Here is an 8,352-nt window from a genome sequence, read left to right on the forward strand (position 1 = left end):
CTCTCTCTCTCTCTCTCTCTCTCTCTCTCTCTCTCTCTCTCTCTCTCTCTCTCTCTCTCTCTTTCTTTCTCTTTCCCGTACCTGAAAGCTAATGCCGAGCGAATTGGAGCAACGCCAGTTCGCCAGACTTGTTTGAAAGACGGCCTGATAACAATCCCACCAGCTCTTCTACCATTTTCTAAGCCTCTTCAGGGTTGCCTGGTTCGCGCGCGCTCACCCGTTGTTGCAGGCGCAACAATGGGGAAGCAGTGAACGAGCTAGAAACGCGCGCACGAATGCGATGCAACGGCGCCGCTGAAATCCGCGATCTGATGATAATGACAAGAGAGTGAAAGTAACAATTGAGAGAGCGACACGTTTCCCTGATGAAGATGAGGGTCTCTCGCGAACCCACTTGGTTGTTCATTGTCCATGTGTGATTTTAAGTCCCCCCCTCCCCTGAGGGGGCCGTATAAACTGTTTCAAAAGCTCTCCTTACGCGATCGGCAAGATTTCGTTGCGTGCCGCGTATTATAATCGAGTTTTATAACAGCATATAATTTATAACGTTCAGAGCGGCGGCAATATTTTATTACCGTTAACAAGCAGGAATTGATTTCCACGGTAATTTGCAATTTTTCGCGCGGGACGAAATTCCGGCGCGAAAAAAGCGGAAACACAAATCGACCGCGGCTATCACGTTGGAAATAAGCGAAGTGAATACGCCGAGTTCGTGCCGAAGTTTCGCTCCGTGAACTTTGCGCCGCTAATCCATTACGAGGGAGTTTTCTGTACGCGAGGTAAAAAAAATCAGCGAGTCACGAGGGACCCGCTCAGGCTCTGCTTAGCTCTCTTAGCATTTTCCACTTACAGCCGCACGAATTCGTTCATCATGCAAAATGCAACAAGGAAGGAAAAGGGGAGGGAGGGGAGGGGAGGAAGAAGGGAGAGTCGTACACATATGTAGCCGATCGCCTCGCGTGATCAACGGCCACGAGCAAAGCGGTTTAATTAATTGGACTGCTCCGAAAGCGAATATTAATCGTTCGTACATACACGAAGCGCTCGATTGCGATCTTCACTCGGAGCGCTTCGCCTCGCGAGAGAGAGGGTTTCCTTCGTCGGCGCGCGCGGCAATGCTCGGGGGAGAGCCGCCCGCTGCGAGGTCCGCGACGACTCCGTATCGGCGAGGCGACTTACGAAGCGGGAGCCGGCCTTATTCTCATTTCGACTCCTGACGAAGCGGCGAAACAGCCGGCCGATCGCGATACGCGCGATCGAGATCGGCGTCTCTCTTTCTTCTTGCGGATCGCCACGATGCGAAAGTTAAAAGCGGGCCCCATGAGCTGACGCAGAGGAAGACGTATCGCCCCCTCGTGAATAATGAGTTCTCTAATGCCGGGCTGTACGACGGGAAGAGTCGCGCAGCAGCTTGCTGCTCGCCACGCGACGAAAACCGACTTTGCAGGGAATCCGGCCCTCTTAACTCTTTGAGCGCACATAATTTTTACTCGATTTTTTTTCGAAAGAAGAACGTTTTTGAACGTGACATATTGTATGATATTGTATTTTGGAAGACCTATCCTCACTCTCGAAGTATTATACCGGCTCTGATTCGAAGTAGTTTCAGTGTACGTGTGGACGTCGGGAGAAAAATGCCCACCTTCATACGCCAGAATAAATATAATTTTTGAAAAAAAAGAAAATTTCAAAATCATTTTTGACTTTGACTACAAAATCCGGAATGGATTTTCTCTAATATAAAAAAATTTTACGGATTTTTAGGAAAAAAAGTATTTTTTTCAACAATGATCAATCATAATTTTTACCTATTGAATTATGCTTTTTCTCAAAATTGACAATATTTCATCAAAATATCACTCATTAACTTCAAAAATTCTATGTTTTTTTTCGCAAAAGTGCATACTTTTTGAGATATGCAGTTGAATGGAAGTTTAGAGAAGTGTGCGCTTGAAGATTAATTTGAAATCATCGAATGTTCCCGATTAGAAATTGATTCTATGATCCTAATCATGTCGATTCCGATCAGTCTGGTTTGGTTAAACAAGGTTATATAATTGGGTTCTCACAAATTATATGATACAGTGTGGCAATCAGGAATCTTATTAATTATAAACCTTGTTAATATTTGAGATCTTATTAATAATTAGAAGCCGATGACACATCGCGTTATACAAATGAAATAGTGGTTAGAATCAAGGTTTGATCAGGGGCATGGGCTAAATTTCTAATCGGGTCACAATGACCTTAGAGAAGTAGCGATCGATCTTTCAACGAGAAAAAGGAAACTAGTTTTACGCGCGCGTGTGTGTGTGCGCGCGCGCTTGTTCGCTCTCGCGCATTCGTTATTTATTAATTCATCTGGGAAACGTGCTGTGTAGATAATTACGCGAACCTTCCGACTAACATATTCCTCCTTTTAATCCAACGCAGAGAACCGGTGCTACGTAGAAAGCGAGAGAGGGAGATACAGAAAAAGAAAGAGAGGGAGAGGGAGTTCATCGCGCTTTTAATACGGAATGACAAAGGGAATGCTAACGATGGAAGACGATAGCGCGAATTTTTCTCACGGGCGTCATTTATCATAGAGCTTCATAACTATCTCGTAGCTGGAATGATACTTGCATATTTAAGACGACTAAGATTAATTACAGATTTAAGAAAAAATTATCATCGAAAAGAAATATTCAGTGGCCGCTTGCGCAACACACAGAGAGAATTCCCTCCTCCTCCACCCCCGCTTTCTCTTCTATTCGTGCATTTATATCTCGTGAATAAGCAAATATTTTAATGACTCGGGTGGCGTGAATTATTGCGCAACGTCGCGATAAAAAGTTCCTTTCAATCTTTCCGGCACCGTCGCAAAGCAGAAAAATGTCATTACGACGAGATTAATATTATCTCCAGAAATAGCAAATTATATTCGCACGATCACGTAAAACGTAATATATACGTAGACATTCATCCTGAGAATTCCTTTCGACGAAATGTGCATTTCTATTGGGTAATTACGTTTTGACAGAAGACACATCGCCATTGAATACGTTGAACAGCAGAGTACCGTTTCGTGTAAAAGTAAAAAAAAAATGGTTAAGCTCAAGGCAAATAGCTTCTGCTTGCACGCGCGTCGAGAGTTTTGCTCCCTGGGAAAGCTACGCAAAAATCAGCTGGAAAATCGGAGGATCGCGCGAACGATAATTGGCTCAAGTCACGTGTCGTAAATTGAGTTCACCGGAGACATATTTTCGCGAGTTCGAAAATACGAGCGCGAACGCCCTCGCGCGTTCACATATATTCCATCGTCAAATGTTTGTTCGGCCAGAAACGATCGATCGACCAACTCGCGAAAGCGGCCCTCAAATAAAACATTCTTTTCTCTGTGCGATGTTTGCATCACAAACTGTTTGGCGTCTGCCGTATTCCTTTCCACTGTTATTCTTATCCTTCCTCCCCGTACACTTTCCGTCGACGGATCGTCGAGCGAAGAGGGAGAGAGGGAGAGAGAGAAAGAGAGAGAACGAGAGAGAGAATTCATTGGCGCGTGCTGGCTATACGGGATAAATTATTTTGCCATCAACTTATTTCTCCAAACACGACTCTCTCCCCGTTGCAACGAGAGAGAGCGGCATTCACGCCTGAATTCACCGCTGAATGAACGAGTCGCTTATCGAGCAGAGCTGTCGCCCCTTCGGAATACTCGAAGAATACATCGCACCAAGATAATAATCTTTATCGCGCGTCATTCTTCCGTAATACGCAGGTGAAATTTATGTCACGTCATAAACGCCGCTACGACGTGCTAAGTTGTTATCGACTGTTAGGCGGCTGTTTCAGCGGCCATTTTTCAGCGTTCCGCGGGCTTTTTCGAGCGCCCGGCCCGACGCTTTCGCCGCGGCCGCCGATATTTATGCGCGAATTGTCTGCTGTCTACTTTATAGTCTATTATATACGTTCCCCGATGTTTATTATCGCCCCTGAAATATATTGGGCGACGCGCGCCATAAAAAACGGCGGCACACGCCGTCTCGAACGTCTGGTTTGGATACGAGCGACGCGACGTGACGATTACCCGATAAAGATTACGAGTAATATAGATTTTCACTCGCCTGCCTGCGGCGCGTTTCATCCGCTGATTAATAAAATGTCATACGTCAGGATTAACGAACGACACGACCGTGCGCATTCCTAATAATGCGCAAATGTGCAATTGTATAATGAAACGCGCGACGCATTGCTGGAGGTGACGTCAAGTGGAAAATTACGCTATCGCCAGCGCGATACGTAGTTTCGCGATATGAACGACCCGATCCGGCCCAGCATTGTATAATAATGACAAAACGATGAAGTGGATCAGCGGCGTATGATAAAAGCGAGTCGCGAGATGTATCATGCCCATATTTACGTCACGAAATGCGTGTTTAAGCGATCGACGCAGTGATAACCGGCATATACATTACCGGCGATATTTCTGTCACAGCCGTACAGAGAGAGAGAGGGAGAGGGAGAGAGAAAGAGAGAGAGAGAACATGCCGAATGTTTTTATTAATATCCCCGTCGACGGCGCGTATTCTCGAGCGTTTGGTAAAATATCTCTCTACCCCGGCCCCGCTCCCCTCCTCTCTCTCTCTCTCCCTCTTCCCCTCCCGTCACCTCGGATAACGCGCGGAACGGCCGGGTCGGAATTTCCCTAAATCCACGCTATTAACATTGCGCGCACGTGCGAGAATTTTGCGCGTGGCATTTGCGTGCCCGTACATATTTAAAATATCACGTTTACCGTTCGTTCAATCGCGCGACGCGGCCGACGCCACACGGTAACGATTCGGAAGAAAGCTATTAAAACGCCAACGAGGTGCACGACCGACGACGGCGCGGAAGGCAAAACAGTCGGGATCGATATCGGTTGCCGTTTGCCGGCAGCCCGCGAATGTCATCATTACGGGGCTGGATCGTAATTGCGAGGAGCTCGTTAACGCGCCACTGGCCGCCCGATTGTGCGCCGAGACCAGTCAATAAAAAGTCAATAATGTTGCTCTCTCGCGAGCATCGACGTATAATTGTTAAGCTCGAGAGCGTTTACGGCGTTCCTACCTCTTTTCAGGAAGCGCGACGGCAGCTATTTCTACGGTGATGTGGTGTTTTATTTATCGCCCGAGACTCTCGAAAGAGCAGTTTCGTTCAAAGGCGACTTTAACCTTTCTGTGGAAGGATTGCTTGCTGAATCATCCACTGGATCCCTCTTTTACGCTCTACTCGCTCTTATTATAATTCAAGCTAATGCGCCGTCCGAAATCTCGCGCGCGACCCAGCGCGCGATCTCTTTGTGATTTTCCTCCTCATTTCGGTTCAGCCACTAAAACCACTCATTATACCCCACGCGGACGATAGAGAATCTCTTTCGCCATGATCATCCGCGGCGTGAGTGTCCTCATTGTTACGATTATTGCTGTTTCATCGCGCGCGGGGGCGAGAACCGGGCGCGACCCTCGTCGTCGGAGGCTCGACGATGCGCATGAAGAATGTATACGCGACCCGCACTGTCCACTGCGTCGTTCAAAGTGCTACACAGAGAGAATGTTATGGTAAAAATTATTATAGAATTTTCTAACCGAGAGAAATGGGTCGACATGCCGCAGTAATTGACTTTTCATTTCATATGTTCTATTTATATCGTAGCGACTGAAATGCGCTACACTGAGAGAAAAAACATATGAAAAATAAACAAGATATTTTTTGGTGGGTAATTAACAATATATATATTTGCTTAAATGTATAAATTTTTTTTATTAAAATAGAATAAAAATAATTGCTTCCATGAAAAGCTGAAATTTTAAGAAAATGTGTATTTCTCCATTTGAAAAATATTTAACCTATTAGTACAAGTAAATATATTATTAATACCCGCGCACGAATATTTTTATTTCTTAGATATTTCCTCTCAGTGTATTAAAAATTTGCTGTATTTCTAGCAATATTTATCGTGTTCCTTAGATAAATCTTACTAAGATAGTCTATCCTAGCTTTATTAGAAACACAGTAAAGAATTTATATGAAAAAGGAAAGGTGTAAAATTCCTTCCGTGCAGAGATCCGACTAGAAATTTATCGCGTGGTCCTGATCAGGTTGACCCCAATCACTTATCCGATTTATATAAGGTGATGTTATCGGGTTCTAATTTATATATATATATATATATATATATATATAAAATAGAATGTCTGTTCCCTAATAAATTCCTAATCTCTTTGATCGACTTGGATCAAATTTTATATAGTTACTCTGTAGAATCCTCCCTAAAAAATAGACCACCATGAAACCTGGACACTTAAGTTTCTTCCCCTGATTTCATCCCCTTGACATTTTGTAGTAACCTATGAACAACATCGAGTGATTTAAGCTAGTTATTAATAATTCTCATTACTAATTAGGTTTTGATTGGCATGCTTCGTTATGTGACTTACTAGAGCTTCACAACATCATCTTATACAACTGATTATGATCAACATGATCAGAGCCTGGATTCTGAGATAAATTTCTAGTCGGGCAGGCATCAGTTACAAATAAGTAGAGCAGCTGTTTTCGTATGTGTCTGTGTATGTGTGTGTGTAGGTTGACACGCGGGATCAGCCGTGTCGCGGGCGTGGTGATGCCGATATATCGAATTATGACATTGGAAAATTAGGTCGGGCTGCCCTCCCGCATGAAGTAGCGATTCGTCACGGTAGTCACGCTCTAACGTATCGTCCCACGAGTCTCGTGTAAGATCGGATAGCGGATACTCAACGACGTTCCGCCATTAACTACCGTGACCGTCACTCCTGCGGGAGTACACGCCTCAGGATTATCGTGATATCATGCGATCCTACGAAGGGAACGGATTTGTCTCACGGACAGGGTCTCAAACGGACTGTCAAAACATCTTGCCTCTCGGTAACAGCGCGTATCCCCCGCGGACGCATTTCCCGTACATCTCTTTATCTATCCAGGAGAATTCAGCTTTTACGCGCGCGCGCGGGATGGAATCTTCAAACTTCGTGCTTCGAATTTATCGGAAATCCCGTAGACGCCCGATACAAATTGGTAAGAAAGTACTGCCGTATTCCTCTTCTTTTCCCTCGCGAATGTCAGCTTTCTATTGGTTCTGGCATAAATGTGCCGAACTACTCGCGCACTGTATGTGTATATTGCGCGAACTCTGTTGAAAAATAATTTCGCGTTACTCTGGCGTATGCAGACTCACGAGAGAGAAAGAGGAGGGAGGAAGGAGAGAGAGAGAGAGAGAGAGAGAGAGAGAGAGAGAGAGAGGGAAAGAGGAGAGTTACAGATTCACGGGAGGAAACAAACGCCGGCGTGTTTGCCTCTTGCTTCGCTATAACGAGGAAAATGTATGTATATATGTATGTATGTATGTCGCTCTTGCGACATGGACGGCTCACTGATAGTGAGAGACCATAATGGTCAAGAGGTCAAGTCGTACCTGATTAGGCAGACAATGCGAAGCGCGACAACGGGCGTTTGAAGCCCGCTATATTCCTCGCGAACACGGCTGTACACACGAGTACACACGCACATATGCACGCTCGTATGTATGTATGCACACGCAAACGAGCCGATCCCATTGAAAATGCCGAAGTCCTTTCGCAGCTGACTCGGCTCGGTGCGACGCGCAAATGAATGGTAGGCGGTACAATTAAATGAACGCGACTATTTTGTCCCGTGTGAAACGTCCGGATTACCTTCGTCGTGAAATCGCGCGGCCGCCCGCCCCCGAAATCGCGTGAATCGAACGAACGTCAGCCGCGGTTCGCGGCGCGGAATTATATGCTGACTCGCGCGCGATAATTCCCGACGTTCGATTCCGCAGACGACAGTGATCCAATTTGAGGAAAAGGGTGTTTACCGGCTTATGTACGGGGGCGTTCATCGAACGAAAAGGGGATTTTCGCGCGAGATTATCCGGTAAGTCTCCATAAAAATCTAAACACGCGCGCGACACAACGGCTCCTTAAAAGCGATCCCATCGCGATTTTTACGTCTTCTCATCTTCAACAAAAGATATCACGGCCTTCCTGAATGTATCGAGTTCGGAGAACCGGCGTTTTATTGGCGTTCCCGCAGATTGGACCTACGACAGGTATACAGAAATCCTTTTGTGCCGGAGATATACTACCTGCGTCTCTTGTTTGGGATTTATATTCTCCGTCTACCGGGTGCGCTTCCGCGTTGGCACGTATGTGCGACTCTCTTCGCATCTCCGCCATGTATTGCATTAACTTGGACGAATGTCATATCTCTCTCTCTCTCTCTCTCTCTCTCTCTCTCTCTCTCTCTCTCTCTCTCTCTCTCTCTCTC

At 45.7% G+C, this 8,352-nt stretch overlaps 1 protein-coding gene across 2 annotated transcripts in view; it reads right to left on the reverse strand.

The window, feature by feature from the left end:
- Positions 1–8,352, reverse strand: part of LOC116843938 (hemicentin-2-like) — a 205,718-nt gene that overhangs the window by 108,005 nt on the left and 89,361 nt on the right. The gene's annotated exons all lie outside the window — the stretch shown is intronic.

The sequence above is a fragment of the Odontomachus brunneus genome, unplaced genomic scaffold, assembly GCF_010583005.1.
Source record: "Odontomachus brunneus isolate Ranch 3 - 2012 unplaced genomic scaffold, Obru_v1 Obru_scaffold_037, whole genome shotgun sequence".
In the NCBI taxonomy this organism is placed as follows: Eukaryota; Metazoa; Arthropoda; class Insecta; order Hymenoptera; family Formicidae; genus Odontomachus; species Odontomachus brunneus.